The sequence below is a fragment of the Rhinolophus sinicus genome, chromosome 8, assembly GCF_057876585.1.
Source record: "Rhinolophus sinicus isolate RSI-liver-muscle chromosome 8, RSI-T2T, whole genome shotgun sequence".
Classification (NCBI taxonomy): Eukaryota; Metazoa; Chordata; class Mammalia; order Chiroptera; family Rhinolophidae; genus Rhinolophus; species Rhinolophus sinicus.
The window spans coordinates 74,762,628-74,783,900 of NC_142508.1; the positions used below are offsets into that span (position 1 = coordinate 74,762,628).

Sequence of the window (21,273 nt, forward strand, 5' to 3'; positions counted from 1 at the left end):
GCTGGAGAAGAGCCTAAGGCACCAAGAGAAAAGGCAGAGGAGACAGGTGGGCAACTGCGGCAAGATTCCCTGCAAGGAGATATGAAACCGGACCCAACCTACAGGCCCACTGGCGCAACCCGGAGGTGTTGGGGTGTCCTCAGGGGACAATAGACACTTAGAGACTTAGAGAAGGGCCTGGGTGTGTGTGTGGGGGGATGTCGGGAGGTTCTCACCCCCCCCCCATGCCCCCATTCTTACATCGGCACAGTTGAGGTTTGCTCAGTCTTACATAAGGGGTTGTGCAAGCTCAGCTTCAAGCCCTCTTCCAACCACATGACACCCACAGACTCCTCCTTCTAGAAGCAAGGACGTGGGGTGGCTGTGAGTAGGGGGACATGCAGGAGCGGGGAGCCTAGGGATACATTTCCTTTCCTCCTGGTGACTCAGCCCAGCTCCCAGCCCGAATTGAGAGTGGAGGGCCCTGCTGGCCTCTGTGCGTCTTGGCACCTCTGTGGGTTTTCCTAAGGTGCCCTGTAAGTGCAGCATTCGGTGATTCCGGTGCCGGGGTGGGGTGGTAAGGGTTCTGGCCTCGGAACAGATCCCGGATTGAGGCTCCAGGCCCGACAGGGCCAAGCGGGCCAGGGGAGGGAGCGGGAAATTTGGGGCTGGAGCTCCCTCTACAGGACAAAAGGGCCACTCCAGCCAGGCCAGGGCTAGGAGACCCCTCTGCCACCCTTTTTGCTTTCAGTCAGCCAGCCCTTGACCAACTTTAACTTGAAGTTGTAGGGAATGCTGGAAAAGTGACGCCTTGGGGTACCTTGGGGGCACCTTTTATGTATCTCCCTCCCCACGTTTAGTTAGTAAATTTATAGGGCAGCCAGATGCCAGGTGTTTGTCCCACATAATATGGCACATGACAATCTCAAGGGTCCCAGAGGAGGTTTGAGAAGGGCTTGCACACCCGAAGCCACGGAACGCATGTCATATTGCATACCTTTGAGGTTCAGATGGAGTGGAAGGAGTCCAGCAAGGACCGATCCATGCGGGCACCTGCCAATGCCACATGGGGACCCCAACCAGAGGCTGCTGGCAGTCAGAGTGTGGCAGTGTCCCAGGGGCAAGTGGGAAGGAGAGTGTGTGTGGTTCCACCTGCATCAATGAGCACTTGGGGCTCAGAGTCTGAATGAAACAGGCGGGGGACACCCAGGACACATGGCAAACAAAGTCTCAGAAGCTGGAGCTCGCCCTTCCCGGAGGCCACAGACAGCCCCAAGGCTCCCTCCTCTCCCCATGCTTTATTAATTTCTTTCGTGGGTTTTGGGCTCCTTCCCTGGTCACAGGCACAGACTATGGTTCAGCTCTGGCCCTGGAATGGAGAGGCCTCTGGTTGGCATGAGTATCTTCACGAGGACAACACCCCTGAGAGCTCCTCAGCTATGTAGTTAGTGCCTCACAAGCTTCACTTCAGGACAGCCCATGCACACCCCCCTTCCGGGGAAACTCTGAGCTGATAATTAACAACTGTGCCCTATTTCCTCATCTGTGAAATGGGAAAAATGATGCTGACCTGCCAGGACAGTTGTGAGGATGAGACAAAGGATGTTGGGTGCTGACACGGGAGGTGAGGGTAAAGAATTCTCATCTTCCAATTATGTTCTAGACTCTCAGACCCCACTCCTCAAACTCCCATCAGTATTCTGCCCCACCCGTTCCCATCAGCCATAAAAGTAAGGTGTCTGCATCGAGGCATCTCAGGACCCAGCTCCACCAAGGAAAAGGAACTCCCAGGCAGGGGTGCAGCAGGGACAGGGGGTGATGGCGGAAGCCAGGCATCCTCTCCACACTTACCTTCCACCAAGTGGGGAGGAAATGCGTCTGTGCAGAGGGAGCTGGATGTGGAGGGGTCAGGTGGAGCTTGGAAAGGTCTGATCACCTGTCCCTGGTCCCTCTCCAGTGAAAACCCTGGGGTTCTGTCCACTCCTCAGCCCATCCCATTCCAGAGATTACGGTCCTTGGGTGAGACCAATGCTGCCCACTGGAAGGGCAGTGTGTGTGGGTGCCAGAGGAGAGTGGGGGAAACCCCAGAGCAGCTCCCTTCCTTGTGTTTGTATCCCTAGAACACAAGGGCCCCTCACCTGGCCCCAAGTTGACCCCAACAAGATAACGTAATCAAAATGAAAAAGCACATCATCGGCTTTTCAGCTGAGAAAGGGAAGACAGTTCCCCTTTGTGACACTTGGATTTCACCAGAAAACAGGTCCTTCACCCTCCTCCCAGTCCTCCTCTCTGAGTCCTTCCCTTATCTCCCTCCTGTCAGGGATCCTAGGAGCTGCCTCCATCTTTTATTGTCCAGCCCTAAGAGTTAAAAAAGAGAAAGGAAGCTAGGGGAGAGAGAGAAGGAGGGAAAAAAAGGAAGAGAGAGAGAGAGAGAGAGAGAGAGAGAGAGAGAATATGGGAATCTCATCTTGGTCCTGATTAAGCTTCAATTAGAAATAAAATGTGTCAATCACTCTGCCTGGAAGGAGTTCCTGCTGTCGGGGCTGGTTATGCAAAGCACTCCAAGGTGTGTGGGGATAATCAATTAGGTCAGAGGAAAGAGTGTATGTCACTGCTTCCCTCATTATCTGCATGGAGCTGGAGGTGGGGGTACATTGCCAGGCCAGGGAATAAAATTATCTCCCTAAGTGATGGCCCACCTCTGGGACTGGCACATTCACGGTTTCCAATTGGATTTATTGTCAATGGAATACAGGCAGGAGGAAGCGGGGTCCAGTCAGAAGGCGACATGCAAGGGCGAGTGCAACAGAGACTGCAGGGGAGGAAGGATGCTCCAGCCATTCACCTGCCCCAGGTGAGGTGTGAGGCCTGGCCAAAGAGACTGCTGTCTTAGGCCTGAGCTCTGTAAGGTTGGAGAGAGAGATTGGATGCTTGGATAGGAATTGGATATCAGACATCTTCACTGGTTTGTTTGGAGTTTCTGTCAGGATCTCACTTTGGGCCTAATTATTTGTATCCTTCTGGAAATGTCTGCTGCACCCTGCAATTCCTGGTTGCATGGACCCTCTTCCTCCATCAAATGAAAATGGGCATCTGCAGATGTGTAAAATTGCGTCTGGGGTTACAGCCACCTCCAACTTGAGAAGGGCCAAGTCTTGTCCTCTCTCCAGGCGCCACTTTCACCATCTGCAACATGGAGGGGATTGGATTTGATGAATTTACCTGAGTTTCCTTACAAATCCAACGTTGTCTAGGATTAGGCATAAAGGGAAAAGTGTGGGCCCAAAAATAATTACGGGGGTAAAGGGACCCCAAACCTCTCCAGATACGGTCGCCTGATCCTTACTGACCACTGTCACTGGATCCAGCCAGCCAACTTGACCACAGTACAAATGTCCACCTACTGTGTGACCAACCTAGTTTTGATGCAGCGGCTGCTCTCCTCTGAGCAGAGGTTCCAGCCCGTGAAAGGCCATCCTAACTGTCTAGATAGGAAGCCCCACAGGGCGACTCTTCCTCGGGTTGGAAGGAGTGAGACTCAGCGTGACAGACCTGGAAGAGACCCTAAGGGTGGGTCTCAACCAGCCGATGTCCCCACTCACAAGACATAAGGCAATGTCGGGGGACATTTTCGATTGTCACGACTGGGTAAGAGTGCTACTGGCATCAAATGGGGAGCAAGCGACCAGGGATGCTGCTGCAGGTCCTACAAGGCCAGGACTCTGCAACAAAGACTTATCCAGTCCAAAATGTCAGCGGTGAACCGGGTGAGAAACCATGGAGTTGAGGGAGGGGAGAGGCACCTAGGGCAATCACCAGATATTTTCTCCCAGAATCCACAGCTTTGTGGAGAAAAATATTAGGGCAGGGTGCTAAGCAGGGTGGGTTTTTGTTTTTTGTTTCTTTATAAACATTTAGCTCTGGAAGTGGGAAGTAGGGGTGAGAGAGCACAAACAGGAAACTATGGCAGCCTGGGGAAAAAGAAAGAGTGGGTTTCAACTCAGTCCGGTGCTCATGACTGAGCACCAGAGATGGGACCTGTTGGAGGTGGGACCGTCTTAGGCGACAGGGCAGAGCCAACCCCAAAGAGGATGTGTGTCTGGAAAGTGGGGATCATTCTCTCTGGATATTTAGATTAGGAGCAGCTTATGGTAAGGTTCTCACAGATGAAAGCTTAACTCGTGTGGTTTTCCCTCATATTAGTGCCACCTCTTCACTGCTGCCAGCCCTTCTGTGCATGTAAAGGTGTCTATTTACTTGTTCATGTTGGTGAGGCGGGGGAGAGAGAGGAGAGAGGGGATGAGAGTGTGTATGGTGTCAGGGAGCAGGAGGGAGACAAAAGCAGGGGAAGGTCTTGCTCTGGGCCGGCCCTCTTGGACGGGAAGGCTGTGATTTCATGGCTCTTTCTCTCACTGCACTAGGCTGCTAACAAGTGGGCCACAGGCCTCCAGGGTCTTTGGAGTGCACTCATCTGAGAGATTGTGCCTTTCTCAGCCGCTCAGATTTATTTTGCCCAAGTTACAGGGCAATTATGGAAATGCGCCCTTTGAAGCTGGGCTGATTTCTCTTTATTTTCTTCTCCCTGACAAAGCAGAGCTTCCCAGCCTCTTGCGAGCTGCTTTTTTTTTTTTCTTTCTTTTTTTTGTCTCCCTCTGTCTCTCCCTTTCCCTTTCCTCTCTCTTTTTTTTTCTGATAATTATTAAATAGCGGGAGTTTCCAGGGGTAATTTTAAAAAATCTTTTAAATGGTGATAAAAATGTGTGTTACTATTATTTTAATGTTTTATCTCTCTCTCTCTCTCTCTCTCTCTCTCTCTCTATATATATATATATATATATATATATATATATATATATATATACATACATATATGTTTTATGGGATTTTGATGGCCAGGATGGGAGAAATGGATGAATGATAGCTAGAGACAGACACCTCATGCCCAGATTGTGGGCCCATGATGTCCTTGCCAGCCTGCAGCCTGAGGCCCAGAGTCAAGGAGGCCTGGGGCAGCCTGGCAGGCCACCTGGGTGGCTCCCAGACTGGCCCCGCTGCCTGGGGCTCCTGCTGTACCCTGGGAAACCGTCACCCCACACATTTAGCAGGTCCTCTGCTCCGCTGGCCTCACACTCGGGGACCGAGAGGCCCAGACTCAAGAGAGCTGTGTTTTCTGGGCTTTGTACATTATTCATCACTGTGGCATGGAATCTGGAGGCTCCTTGTGAAGCAGCCCCACTTATTTCTCTCCTCCCACCCTGCTTTGCTTGACTTGACGCTGGGGTGTTGAGGAAAAGTGTCTGAAGCCAGATGGTGTCCACCTCAGTGCGGGTGAGGCCTGCGAGGGGAGAGGTGGCCTGTTTAGTGTGTGGGGGCCTCACTTTCTATTTTTTTCTAATGGCTTTGAAGTTTCCTTTGTCCATATTTTTGTTTGCCCCTAACTTCCTCCCTTCCTGTCTTTGGGGAGACTGGCTCATTATCTGTGCACAAACACCAACAGGAAGTCTCGTCACCTTCAGGAGAAGGGTGTGGGCCTCCGTGGCCTGTCCAGAGTGGAGGCCATTTCAGCTCTCATTTCCTTTATACTAGTAATAAAATGATAAAATAAAATGAAATAAAATATAACAATGTTAAGTAAGTGCTTATTGGATAGGCCCCATGCTAAGTCCTTTCCACACCGTTTATTTAATGTTCACAGCGCCACTCACGAAAAGCACAGATGGAGAAATTAAGGCTTACAGGGCTATGCTAAGCGGTGTTAAGAAATGCTTCTGGTAACGTGGAACCACCTGCATGGAGCAAAACAAACCCAGACAGAGCACTCCATGTGGTACGCTACCCTTGGAACTAAGAGGGCAATAGACGTTTGTTTGTATAGAAGCTTTTTCCGTTGCTACCCCTTTGCTCCTTTTGAACCATGTGAATGTGTTAGCTCCTCCAAAAGCTCTTTTGTTTTTAAATAACTAAAATGCAAGCGAGAGAGAGAGAGAGAGAGAGAGAGAGAGAGAGAGAGAGAGAGAGAGAGAACAACTTCTCTGGCTCTCACACTGGAGTTGAGAATGATCCCATTCATTCCTTCATTGTCAGTTACCGGACACTCACAGGTATCCCTGAAGCACCCACACAAGCTATACCATAGGCCTCAGGTGTGGTGGTCCAGAGGGCAGGCTCTGCAATCAGACTGCCTTGGTTCAAATTCCAGCTCTACTGCTGACCAGCTGTGCGAACTTCAGCTACTGACTGCACCGCTCTGAGCTTTGCTCCCTCATGAAACAGAAAGAATAATTCTCATTTTGCCTCCTCTATAGACTGTTGAGAGAATTGAATGAGTTAATTTGTGTTTAGAACAATATGTCATGCGTAACGATTTGCCTCATGCGTAATTACCTACTAAGTTATAAATATTATTTTTATGCATTACAACTCCCACTGGCATTATTGTCCCCACTTTACAGACAGGTAAACCCAAGCTCAGCCACTCACTCAACGTGGCCGATAAAGGGTAGAGCCAGCATTGTGACCCAGGCCTTCTGGACTCCAGAACATTCCAGCAGTGTTCACGCATACTAGAGTCTGCCACTCGTCGGTATATCGGGATTTGGGGAGAGGCTCTGCCACTGAGACTCCTCTGTGTTCCCACCCCACCCGCCTACCTGATGTACTTGGGCCCGACCCTATCATGGATGGGCCAAGACCGCTCATGGCCCCAGCACACCAGCTGTCACTGCAGCCCACCCTTTTGCACTGCGAAAAACAGTGGGATGTCAGGGCATGTGAATGGCTCTCTCAGAGGGACAACCTTAAATCTATTGCCTTCGAGTTTGGTTTTCAAAGAAAGGACAGGACAGGATGAGATCTCTGTCCATTACTTCATTCTCATCTTCAGTCCTGGTGGAAAAGGTATAATTCCACACCAACGTTTTGCTGTAAGAGGCCATTCATATTAGCAGAAGAAAGGCTTGTTCTACTTCTAGATGTCTGCTACTCAATGTGTGGCCCCTGGTCCAGCATCCACCCAGGAGCCTGTCAGAAACACAGACTCTCAGGTCCCTCCCAGATCCACCGGGTCAGAATCAGCATGTTCCCTATTCTCTGGGTGGTGTGTATGCATCTCAAAGTGTGAGAAGCACTGGTCCAGCTGCTCCTTGGTGAAACAGGTGGCCCTTCCAGAATGGAGAGAGGGACAGCCTTTGAAACTTAGACCTCCATGGGATACGCAGGATGGAGGATGCAGGATGGAGGATGCTGGAAGGAGGGTCAAGGGGTCAGAAAGGAAGAAATGAGAGAGGTCCGGGGGGAAGGGCCAAGCACTAAGCTGAGGCTAAATAACTTGCTTTTAAATAACTGAAATGCGAGAGAGAGGGAAACTTCTCTGGATCTTACACTGATCCCATTCATTCCTTCAGTGCCAGGGCTGAAGACACGTTTTGCCCCTTCCTCCACCTTTAAGCATGTTCAAGGTCAGCTGGGAGTAACACTGGGTTCTCATGGCCACAATCTCTGCCTTCATGTCCTTCTAGACATTTCACAGCATAGGGATATATGTAATCAGAAAACATTGGACTTTGTGAATAAGAACTGATTTCTTACAGGATACCTCACGGCTGATTCCCACTGAACTCAGGTGCATCGCATGAAGAAAGGGGAGAAGGGGGGGTGAGGAAAAGAGAGAAAAGAGGAAGAAAAGGAAAAGGGAGGAAAGGAGGGAGGGAGGGAGGAGACCCATTATGAGTGGGCACAAAATAGGTAGCAGATCTAGAAGTAGGACAGGGCAGGGAGTGCCTCATTCACTTACTTTTATTCATTCATTCGTTCACTCATTCAACAGTATTTATCACTCAAGGAGACACACGTGAACAAAGTCCCTGCCCTCCTTGATCTTTCTGTCTTCTGGAAACACATAATTTAACAACAACAATAATGCTGGACTATGAAGAATAAGAACAAGACGCTATCGGCATGTATTAGGAAGAGGGACCTGCCCTAGTTTGGGGTGGGATGGGTGGAGGAGGTGGGTACAGATACACATATGCATTCGTGTGTCTGGGGACACAAAGGAGGCCTGTAGCATGGAGGGAAATCAGAAGCTCTAGATCTGTTGAGCACTTGAAATGTGGCTGGTCCTAATTAAGAGATGCCGTAAGCACAAAACACTGGAATTCAAAGATTCAATACATTAAAAGGAAAAAGAATGTAAAGTATTGCAATAATTTCATGTTTGTTACATGTTGAAATGATAATATTTTGGGTCTATTGGGTTAAAGAAAAAAATATTATTCAAATTCATTTCACCTGTACTTGTATACTTCTTTTTTTAACGCCGTTACTAGAAATGTTTCAACGACATCAACAGGGCTCGTGTTGTCATTCTAACGGACGATGCCGCTTCCAGGAGACCGAGCTGCCAGGGGTCCACATTTCATCACCACTGCTTCCTAAGGCACCTTGAGTCAGTTAGCGTAGCTGCTCTGAGTCTCATGCCTTCCTCTGTAAATTATGATTTCTAGCATTTATTGAGCAGATAGGATGTGCTAAGCACATTAATTAACTCATTCAATCTTCACAAGGTCCTGGAGGTAGATACGATTATTCTCTCCATTATTACAGCTGAGGAAACTGAGGCTTTGAGAGCTGTAACTCAGCCAAGGCCGTATGTCCAGGGAACAGTGGGGACAGGCAGTCTAGCCCCAGAGCCTGTGCTCAAAACCACTACCCTGCCATGAATGTGACAACGGCAACCACACCACAGGATCGCTCTGGAAACTTTTCACTGAGACAATGACATACGTGAAACCTTTCCTACAGCACCTGATACCATGTAAGAGTCCAGTAAGTGACAGTTATCATTCGACCAAGTTTTCTGCTGAACAAACAAACAAAACAAACCAGATCATGCAATGCAAAGCAATGACCTGCTTTGGCAGGAGTCGGCATTAAGACACTGTATTAATTATCTATTGCTACATAACAAATTACCCCAAAATGCAGTCGTATAAAACAACAAACTGTTATTATCTCACACTTTCTGAGTATCAGAATTTTAATTGCAGCTTAGCTGGGTGGTTCTGGAATGGCGTGTCTTACGACATTGCAGTCAAGATGTCAGACAGGGCTAGAGTCACCTGGAGGCTTAGCTGGGACTGGAGCATCCACTTGCAAAATCGCTTACTCACACAGCTGTGGCCAGGAGGTCTGTGGCTTACCACAAGAATCTCTCCACAGGGCTGCTTGAGTGTTCTCACAACATGGCAGCTCTGTCCCCAGGGCAAGTGACCCTAGGGGGAACAGGACAGAACACTCAATGTCTTTTTGAGCCAGCTTCAGAAGCCACACTCCATCATTTCAGCAATATCCTATTGTAGTGACACAAGTCAGCCCTATCCAACATGGGAGGGGACCATACAATGTCATGAATACCAAGAGGCAAGCATCATTGGGGCCATCTTGGAGGCCGGCTGCTGTAGTCACTGACACATTTGTGTGATGTAATAGAGCACCTGCTTTTCTTTCTAAGGAAAGATGTTCCTGGGATCCTGAGAGTCTGGGTGCAAGAGACAGAAACCCAGTTCAAACAGTCTTTTCTAAAAAGAGGGTCTATTGGTTCGTGTAACTGGGGAAGACAAGGGTAGAATAAATATTAACATCTCATATTTACTGAGCACAGACTATGTGCTAAACACATGTACCTATTAACTCATGTAATCCTCACAAAGACTCTATGATGTAGATTAGGCATCTGAAAGCATCAGTACTTTCTTTTTTCATTTCAGCTTTTGCTTCAGTATTAACAGTCTTATCTCAGACATTTTCTGGTGGCAGGTACACAGACATCATTAACTCTGTGGCCTTAGAGCTGATGATCCAAAGGGAAAGAAATGGTTTTCTCTTGCTAGTTTCACTGTAAAATCCCCAGGAAGAATTCTGATTGGCTTAGCTTGGGTCATGCGTTCATTGCTGGGCCAATCACAATGGCCAGGGGTGTGGCAAGAAGAGGAAGTTCCTTGAAGAAAGTGAGGGTGCTACTATCATGGAAAGAGGGGAAAGTGTACCTGGCAGACACAATCAATCAGTGTCAACTACATTGGGGTGGTAGGGGAAAGGTACAGGAAGGACAAGGGAGGAAAGACCTGGGAAGAGGTTTGGGAGGCAGGTGAGAAGGGAGAATAATCAGTCATTTCACCAAAGACCAGTCTTGCAGGGTTGGACACTAAGTGAAGGCCAAAATCAAAGGCAGACAACCTCTCAGCCTTTCCAGGCCCAGCAGTCTCCATTTGATCACATACTGGGATGGGCATGGGTCATGCCATTTCTCAAGCTTCTCTACCCGAAGGTCATTAGAAAAGGGGTGAGTGAACGTACAGTGTGAAGAATCTGGGGTTAGAGGCAAAGTGACCTTCCACAAGAGTTCAAGTTATTTTATGCCTCACTTTTTATCTTAGATAGGCATTTGCATTGTACTCCATGATATGTCCCTGTTTATCTTGTTATAAAGTTAGTTTTTCCCATAAAGAGCTTCAGATAAAATGGATAATTCAGGGCTCCTATTTATCCTGTGCCCTTAATACCTTCTGGGACACTGCTGGGTGCTGTGGTGGTCTGGTGCCTTGATTCAAGAAGCTTGGGCACATGGGGTGGACAAGAGCTGGACCCCAATGGTATGGGAATGTGACAAAGGGCAGAAGGATGGTGCTGGACTGGGAGACTCTTGGAGACCCACAGTTTTCCTAAAGTCAGTAGAAGTTTAGAGGTTGACACTTCCCCTTTTCTTCATTGTCCCTCTATAGCTCATCCCCTTTTATACTTGAACCTGAGCTGGCGGGGGCGGGGTGGGGTTTGCATCTTTGGGCTGGGGGTTATCATGGAGCTGGGGGTTATCATGCATCCCAGGGCTGGTATTGGTGAGCACGCGGTACGTAGTCACTGAATGCACTGCTGCTTTGGAATTCAGCAATGACATCAGGCTTTTCCTAAAAATGTCTTTTTGATTGTCGGGAAAATGACTTGCAAATATTCTACAAAATAAAAAGTCTTAAATATCAAAATTTTGTAAAAATATTTTAATAATTAGCAAATATAATAACTTTAACTACAATTCAAAAGTATAGTCATTATAAAGAGAGTAAGTTACCCTTTGTCCGGGTTTGCTATGTGACAGGGACTTGTCATCATGTTTTCCTATACGAAGGCAGCGCCAGAGTGTAGTTGGAAGGCAGCCGCCATTTTCAGTTGTTCTGTCTTTTCCCAGCCACACCCAAGCATGCTAAATATACACCCAGTTCCTCTTGATTACCTAAATATGAAGGTGCAGTTTGGACCATTCATAAGGTCAGTCAGTGAGGTTGGGGCTGGGTGCCGTCATATGCTCGCACTGATTCTCCTAAGACGCTCCTTTATTGCCCACCTAACAGGCAGGCCAGGCGGGTTCCACACCAGGGTCTGTCCTCCTGGCAAGGCCTCTGACATTTTGCGTCCTGGAATACAGCAGAACAGGATGGCATGGCCCAGCTGGAAATAGTACTTGGGAAAAGGTCATAGACTCGACTGCTTGCTCCACAGCACACAGAAGGGCCATTGCCAAAAACACAATTATCCAGAAATGTGGAACGAAGATACTGCAGTAGAAAGGGGCTGAACAGAGAGGGTGGGCGAGGGAGGGGACAGAAGGGCTGGCAGAGGCAGGGCCCTTCTGGTGGATGGGCAGAGTCCCTCCCCATGGCCCGGAGAGCTCTACAGTCACTGGGATGTAGGAGGCACCAGGCATCAAGGTAGAATGGTCTGCAAACTGCAGACTTTCAAGGAAGTTGTTTTGACTATTCAACCTTTTCAGGAAAGAGACCGGCCCTTCCATCCAGCAAAATGGCTGACAGTCAGGCTCGCTCTGCAAAGGGAGGATCAGGCAATCTCCCCTAGAGGGAGACCCAGGAGGAACCCACTCAAGTATTCTTCCTCGTCCTCAGACGGGACCTTGTGATGGGAGCACAGTGTCGTGACGGGGGCTACAAGTTTGCCTGTGGAGAAAACACAACGGAACTTTCTCTTCTTGCCACCTCTGAGGTCTTTGGTTCACAGGCTTCCACGCAACAGCTAAGCTCATTTTGTGTCAGGGTCCACTCTCACTCTAGTCTTCACTGGAATGATAATTACAGAAAAGCTGGCATGTCTCTTTGCTCCAGCAACACCCCCTCAAGACACAATATGTGATTATTAACGGCAAGTTAGGAAACATCTCTGACTTGATATCAGTATCTCCAACCCTGAGAATGCGTCATGACACACACCAACACAGAGGTGTGACATTCAAAATATTTAACAACTGGGACCTCACTGGCATCGTAACTAGGGGGGTCCTGAGGCCTCCTGCTGTGCCGGACATGGACAGGTCAGTTTGTGAGTCATGGGAGTGTCCAACAGGCCTCAAGGAAGGGTCAGAGCAAAAGAGGGGACACTATTTACCAACTGGTAAATGAAACTGCATCTGTGTTTTAAAAATGGAGACAGCTGGATATCCGACACAAAGGAATGAAGTTGGATCCCTTCCTCATTCTATACACAAAAATTAACTCAAAATGTATGATAGACTTAACTGTAGAAACTAAAACTATAAAAGTCTTAGACGAAAATACAAGCATAAATTTTTGTGACCTTGGGTAAGTTAAAGCCTTCTTAGATGTGACACCAAAACACACGTAACAACAGAATAAAATAGATATATTAAACTTCATCGAAATATAAAACTGTGTGTTACAAAGGACACCACCAGCAAGAAGATGAAAACATAGCCAACAGAATGGAGGGAAATATTTGGAAATTACCTATTTAATAAGAGAACTATATCTAGAGTCCATAAAAAATATTTCAAATCAATAATAAAAGACAACCCAATTTGAAAATGGGCCAAGGGTCTGAATAGACGTTTCTCCAAAAATGACACACAAATGACCAATACGCACATTAAACAGTGCTCAATATGATTAGACATGAGAGAAACGCAAGTCAAAACCACAATGACACATCACTTCACATCCATTCGGACGGCTAAAACAAAAAAGGTGGACAACAGCAAGTGTTGGAGAAATTGTAACCTTAACACACTGTTGGTGGGAATGTAAAACAGCATGATTCCTTTGAGAAACAGTTTGAGTTGTTCACAAGGCTTAATCGAGTTTCTATATGACCCAGCAATTCCATGCCTAGAGAGATAACAGACCTCCACACAAAAACTTGTACTCAAATGTTCCTTGCAGAATTATTCACAATAGTCAAACAGGGGAAACAACCCAAATGTTCATCAGCTAACGAATGGATGAAGAAAACGTGGACTATTTCCCTCCACAGCAGCAGACTGCTGCCTCCTGAAACTAACCAAGGCGAAGCAGGGGGAGAAGATGCATCTGGAAAATGAAAGCACAGGGATGCAGTTCTGTGTCCAGGGAAGACGGAAGCTTCAGCAACACACACCCAGTCCTGGGCGGGGTGGCCTGAGTTCTCCACTGTCTGGGAAAGACTCAGGGAAGGTTATTGTCCAGGCAGCTTAAAAACGTGTCTTTTTCTGGAGGGCCATCGAACCTATCAAATGCACTCACCGGTTGAATGCAATTCCAGGGAAAATGAGTTTGGATTCAGGGAAGCCTCGTGGCTCTGACTCATCTCTTGTACTGCTGCACAAATCCGCAACCATCAACCGCCGCGACTCACTAATGCATGTTGAGCACTAGAATAGGCACATACATGCTTATCTCATTTAATCCTCAAAACCACTCAGTGAGTTCAACGCCCTCACGGGGCCCACGTTGCAGGTGGGGAACTGAGGTCCAGGGGCAAAGTTCTGAACCAAGTCCCACCTGGCACCATTGCCAAACTCTGAACCATTTAGGCTTCAAAAGCAGAACCTTCACAATCGAATAGGGGAGGCCCAAGGAGGGGGCATGCTCATTCCTTCCTTTTTTTTGGCCATCGCATTGAATTACCGTTGCAACTCTTGAAAAGCAACAAGTGGAAGTACAAGATGCCTAGGAGAGAAACAGCCCCATCTGCCACACAGGGAGAAAATAAACCGGGGGTGGGGGGGTGGGGAGGGTTGGGGGGAGGTGGGGAGGTGGGGGGGTGGGGGGGTGGGGGGGTATATGGCAGTGAAGAAAGACTTCCTGCATGTGTTTAAGGAAGACAGGTGGAGCAATGGGGAGCAGGGGAAGTTGAGAGCGCAGAGAAGACCCTCAAAGTCTGTGCCAGGCCCCCTTCCCCGGGCCCACACCACGACCCAGACAGACTCCTCATGGCCTAGTGTGCCAGCAGCAACCAAAGCTCCTGGAGATACGGTCGCAGCCCCACGGAGGGCACCCTGTCCTCCTGTTTCCCTTCTCCCGGTGTCCATGTCAGCGACCCTTCCTATAGATGAATGAGGAGCGGTGTCGGAAACCCATCTTCACCTGACCTTCACTTCACCTTCACCTGAGAGTCCTCCGTAGACACGCTAAGGAGGAAGACGCGGCTGGGGCACAAGAAGAAACACCAACTGGGGCCAGAGAACTGGGTTCACGCCTCAGCATTGAGTCTAATGAGCTGCCCACTTTGGTTTCTTTCTTTTAGTTCTGTTTTATTTTGACATACCTTCGGGTTGACAGAAAAATTGCAAGGCCTGTACCAAGGATTCCCAAAAACCCTTCACCCAGGGGCCCCAAGTGTAAACATTTTTCTAGATTTCCTTCTCTCTTAACAGAAAAAAATATATATGTATCTATATATATTACATTTACAATACTTGTATAAATATATAGATATATCTATATATAATTTCATAAACATGTAGATATATATTTATGCAAGTAATAGCTATGTAAATATATCTATATATAAATATATTTATACTAGTACATATACATAAGCATATATAAACCACATAGACATGTGTATGTATGTAGATATAAATATATATGTATATTATATACACACTATACACACACAAAAAAAAAAACAAAACAAAACAAAACAAAACAAAAAAAACATTGATACTGTCAATTCTAATCCAACACTGCAGAGTTCAGTGTATCCTTCTACTTCCATATATGTAACTCCCTTCTCTGTCAGCAAAAAACCTGGCTCCCATTATGCACAATATATTTATTTGCTCAATCCCAAAATACACAGTCTTTTCAGAATTGCTAACCTATACATCTGCAAAAAAACCCCAAAAACCCAACTATCTAGAGTTTAAGACTCACATAGGGTTCCTTCGTCTTTCATCCAAACATCGTGTTGTAAAATCACTGGGGTCAGCTCTCCCCAACCTTTCCTCTCAGTGGTTGTGTGTTTCATTTGAAATACAGTTCGGTTCATTTGTTTTTACTTGTATTTCATTTTAAGGTTTCCCCCCAACCTTGTTGATTTTATTCCTTTTTCTTTTTTTGAGTACATGAAATATTAACATGGTTTCAAAAGTCAGAACTGTATAAGAAAGTATGTTAGAGAAGTGTCACTCCCTCCCATTCTTTCTCTTCTTTCAATCCATTCTCACCCACTTCCTGTAACTAACCAAACTTATTCGTTTGTTTTATCCTTCTAGCTACTTCTAGCTATTTTTTCTGTTTTGCACAGATGAGCAAATCCTTGTATGGTCTTCCCCCCCCCCCTCTCCTTTTCTACACACAAAGTAGCATCCTACTCTAACAATATATTGTGGAAAGCGCCCCCACGTAAGTCCACAGGTACCATCCACATTCATTTTCACAGCTGTCCAGAACTGCACTGCGTGGATGCATCACCATTATTCAGCCAATCTCATGCATGTGGGTATTCAGATTGTTTCCAAAATGTGCAATTACAGACATTGCAGCAATGAAGAACTTTGTGCATACATATTTTTCCATTATTGGAATGCCATCCACTTTTAAGTGTTATGTATCAATAAGGATTAGATCTGACTACTGCATGCGATAGAAACCCCCAAATAACAGAGGCATATAATGGGTTGTTGCTGTATACTGTATACATGAAAGAAGTCCAGAGGTAAGCATTCCAGGATTGGCACGGGGGCGCCATGGTCATTAGGAACCCAAGCTCCTCTGTCACTCTATTCTTCCATTCTTAGCACGTTGTTTCCCTCCTCACAGTTACCTCATGATCTAAAATGGCTGCTGATGCTCCCACCATCACATTTACGCCCCAAGAAGGAGAAGGAAGTGAGGGGGAAAAAAAAGCTTTCCTCATTGGTCATTCTTTTATGGAGACATCCTGGAAATCTCTCCCAACAACTCCTTGTATCTTGTTGGCCAGAAGTAAGACACACAGCTAGCTACAAGGGAGGTTGGGGAAAATAGTCCTACAGCTGGCCACACTACTATCCTCAGGGATTAGGGTTCTTTGGATGAGAAATAAGGGGAGAATAGGTGTTGGCTAGGCAACTGACAACCTAACTACCTCTACATGTTACTACAATGACATGTTCAGCCCTCCCTTCTATTAATAACTATACAACCAGCAAATCTTTCACTTACAAGAGTGAGCAAAAAAAGTCACCTTTCTCGCTAGAGTAGTTTGGGGCCATGTGAGGAGCATTCTCCCAGCACTGAGCCAGCACAGGGCCCTCCCCTCTTGGGGTCCAGGAGTGCCCTGGAGAGAGCAGCCACTGGGGACCACCCTGTCATCTGAGCAGTGGGAGGGTCAGGTGTTTTCACGAGAAGAGGAAATACAATGATCCTTCAACAAGCACAGGAGATAAGCCCAGAAGCCAGATGCCACTCACTGCCTTTCACATAAGGTGACAGTACAATGTATTCAATGTCACCCAGAGAAGCCCATGTATCAAGAGACTTTAAAAAGTGCTCCAGTTTATCCCAGGGGGCTGGGGACTGTCATACGAAGCAGCATTACGTGCAAAGTGAATAATGTCAGATGTGCCAGGAGAGGCGGTGTTTACGGGTGAGTTTGGGAGCAGAAGCTGGGGAGGGTGGAAGTGCAGTGGGAGGAATTGAGACTGAGCCCTTGGACTTGTGCACGGGGACAAGGCAAAGGGGACACCCAGGGTGGCACGGTGAAAAGCACCGAGGTTCTGGAGCCCAATGCAGCTGGGTTCACACCCCAGCTTCATGTGGGACCACCATAGTCATTTCCCGTCTGGGTCCTGGTTTCTCATCCATAAACTGCTCTCTATGTTGGACCGTGTGGGGGAAAATGAAATGATGGATTAAAGCTCCAGCAAAGTGGTTCTTATTACTAACAGTTACTATCATCTCACTGAGTATGAAGGCTCTCAGTCAGATCTTCCTCTGCTCGGATAGAGGATTAGAGAAGGCAGAGGGCAAGCACTGTCCCCGGGGAGGCCGAGCGGGGGTCCCCAGGGAGACCGGGGTAGAAATCCACAATGAAGGGACTCCACTCTCCTTACAGTTGAGCCTGTCACTCCTCACTACGTAAGGTAGGAGCAAGATGGCCTCAGGGGCTCAAAGAGGCCACTTCACATCAAAATGTCGAGGACATGTTAGGTTTCCTTTCTCATGTTTCAACATGCTGGGTCTTAAGGAGTTTTGTCCCCAAGGCATTGCTCATTAAGGAGTCACTTTCCTTATACTCAGGACTCCAGGGATGTCAACCTATAATTTAGTATCGTCCCAGTGACCACTGGACATTCAGCCTGGACATGTCTCAACCTCTGGAAACATCCCTCCCTTACCCCCCGGGGTGTTTTGAGAAGCCAATAAAAGCTCTGTTCTAAATGCTTCAAGTATCAGAAAGTGCTCACGCCAATGAAACAAACGTGTGAAAAGCTCATTAGCTCTTACTCATTAGATTCTTGGATAGGCAAAAAAAAACACACAAAACCACCATTTATTGAGCACCTACTGTGTTCCTACACTTTACAGGCATTATCTCATCTCATCCTTACAACCACCCCACGGGCATGGGAAGCAACTGCTATCCCCATTTTCCTGAAGACTAAACTGAGATTCGGAGAGGTTACGAGGCTTGTCCAAGGAGAGGTTAAGAGGCTTGTCAAGTAAACAGCAGAGCAGGGATCCAAACCTAGTGGTATATAACCCAAACGTAGAGTTTCAAAACTTCAGGCCCTTTGGCAGAAGGGCTTTCAAAGGCTCCAAAGTAGGGCTTGGATAGAAGGGCCTGGGGCAGGCACCCCCTGGTATGCTCCCACAGGATCCCAGGAGCCTTCATCCTATGGAAGACATGCTCAGGTCCAATGACAGCTGCTGGCACAGAGCATCCACTGGTTGAAATCCAGGCACACATGTGTGTGCACACATGCACGCACACACACACACACACACACACACACACACATGCACGCACACACAAACTCACACCCTTTGCCTCTCAGCCACAGTAAAACCAAAGTTTATTTTCATTCCCCCGTCCCCATGTTAAAGGAAAGCAGAGCTTGGGCCCCACATTCCATTCTAAATAAGGGACTGGAGGACTGTTCAATCTAATTAAGATGATTTGGCAGTTTTGAAAGAAGTGTTACACACACACACACACACACACACACACACACACGGCTGACCTGTCGGATCGTCCCCAGCCATGAGCTCTGTTGCCAACTGGATGCCGTGGCAGCATGTGCCCACCCCCCGGCTCTGGCCAGTCAACGTGTCATTTCAGGAGCGATTTGTTCAGATGGTCAGGGAGTCGCCCAGGCCCCTCTCCTTCTCCCTCCTGCTGACAGACTGTGTGGATTTCCACTGCTCCCTGGCTCCTTCCATGCTCCAGACAGGAAAGCAAATGTACCCAGGGAGCAACTACGCTTCTGGCTCTAGGGACGAAGTAAGGGGAGGGGAACCCCTGATAACAGCGCTGATCAAGTTCTAGCTGCCCGGCTCTGGCCTAAATCCTCATGGCATCCCCCTCAGGGGCTGGCCAATTGAAGAAGGTCGTCTTCTAAGGCCTTCCTCAAAGTCTGGTCTGCGGGCCAGCATGGCGGGCTGGCATCTCCCGGGACAGTGTTTGTAATGAGGGCTCCACACTAAGGCCTGCACAGTATGAAGTGCGTGAAGCTCTGCTCCAATACGCTGCAAACCTGGAGGTTTCCGCAACCGCCAGGTCCAGATGCTTAACTTTCAGTACTGCGTACCTGGCCAAGTAAATAAGTAGTTCTGCAGGAAGGTAAGTTTGATAAATATTACATGCCACGTTCCTCTCCAGAGGGCACAAAACGCAGGAGCACATTGGAGGCCCTGATAAATCCTGCATTACAGAAACGTGTTTGCTTTTTTGTTTAGCTGAATGCCTCCCAAACTTACTTGACCCCAAAATATTATTTTCCTAGAACACCCAACGGGGGAACATATTTTGTGAAACAACATCCGCACTTGTAAGAGAGTCAACTACGGTATAATCCCTGACATTATCTTTAGGAAGAGGCCGCTGAGGTGTCCGCATGACAGCCTGTCTAAATAACCAGTTCCAAGAGCTCAGGATGTACAAAACAGGAGCCTATTTTGAAGGTGACAGGAAAGCTTACATCAATTACCTTGAACTAGGGCCACACCCTCATCTCTTTAGGATTTCAATCCGATTCCCACGGTAATCTCAAACTCAACATGCCCAACCCAATTTCACTGCAGAACAACGCTCTCCCCGAACATTCACCTCTTCTCCCAGGCTCCAGGACAGTGTCTTCCCTCCGCCCTGCCCCGCCCCCCACCTTTGTACCTCTCACTCCTCCCCACCCCCACCACCTAGGCCCCTCCGTCTACTCAATTGCCAAGTTCACTACATTTTATTTTACCTGTTTTGTCTTCCAATTCTTCACACCCTGCTCCTTCCCACTATGATTAACCTGGCTTCTTGCCCCCGCAGCACCTCCCTGCCTTGATTTCTCCATAATGCATCTTCTCCCTGCAACTACAGGGGATTTTTCAGTGCACAGATGTGCTTCTGTCATTCTCCTGTGCAAGGGGCAGCAGCATCGCTGTGGATGCCATTTATTACGCATTTTCTTTGTTCTAATGTTCTTCTTCCCATTGTGAAGACAGAGACATGGAAGCACAGAGAGGACAAGTGACTTGCCCAAGGCCTTACATTTAGCAAACGGTGGCAAGAGGCTTTGAGGTTGGGCAACATGGTGCCAGGAGCCGAGTGCTCCACCCCTGCAGGGTGCTGCCTCCCTTTGCAGACGCTGCCATGAGAGCTACCTCAGCCTTCCAGCAGCCCTGCTTGCACCTTCTGTCTCGGCCACGCCGGGCCCACCACTGTGATGGGGTATGGCTCCGCCATGCATCTCTACCCACCAACATCATCAGGAAATCTTAGCTCAAACACATTTCCTCCACCACCAACCACAGCCCCCAGCTGCTCTTCTCAGTGGAGTCCTTTCTCACCCCTACGAGATGGTCAACTTTTGGAGGCTGAGGGCCAAGCCACAGGGCAGATATCCCTTTGTCCCCCATAGTCCATTCTCCATTTTGCTTTAATAGATCTGGAGAGGGCTTTACACTTTTTTTTATTATTATTATGGAAATGTTCTCACACGCACCAGAAACATTTTCAATAAACAAAAGCAGAGGGAATTGTTTGATGAACCTCAATTATCCATCACCCATCTTCAACAATTATCAACATTTTGTCAATCTTGTTTCATCTGTTTATCCCCCATGGTTTTGCTGGAAATTAGGGGGAAAAAGATGTCAAACTTCATGTCCTGTCACCCATGATTTCTACAGTACATGCCTCTAACAGAGCAGCACTTAAAAAACCACATAACCTCGATGTCATTATCACTGACAACATTAACACCATCATGTACAAGGTGGGGGCAAACTATGGCTCGCAGGCCATACCCTCTGTCTGGTTTTGTAAATAAAGTTTTATTGGCGCACAGTCCCATTTACTTGTTGACTTATTGCCTATGGCTGCTTCCAGTTGTAAGGGCAGAGTTGAGCAATTGTGACAGAGAATACAGTCCACAAAACCTAAAACATTTACTCTCTTGCCCTTACAGAAGGTTTGCTGACCACTGACACATAATATCTGGTCCACTTTGAAATTTCCTGGATTGAGGAGAGATCTTTTTATACCACAGATCTGATCACGTTTCTCACCTCAGTTTTCACTGGCCTCTTTTTGCCTGTGGGGGTAGAAGATCCAACACCTAGTGAAGCTTTCCAGGACCTCACTGTCCTGTGCCCCAGCCTGATGTTACTTGTCCTTCTATCCCAGGCTCTCTCTGTTCCAGCTTGTTATCTGTCATTTCTCTGTCACTTCCTCAGGGCCTTTGTACAAGCTGTTCCCTCAGCCCGGAGTTAATCCCTCACTCCCCAACCACCATTTTGCTGGGTTAATGCCAACTCC

General features: G+C 47.6%; 1 protein-coding gene across 5 annotated transcripts in view; it reads right to left on the minus strand.

Moving 5' to 3' along the window:
- LOC141567512 (uncharacterized) overlaps positions 1–21,273 on the minus strand; it is a 290,200-nt gene that overhangs the window by 227,456 nt on the left and 41,471 nt on the right. The window lies entirely within an intron of this gene.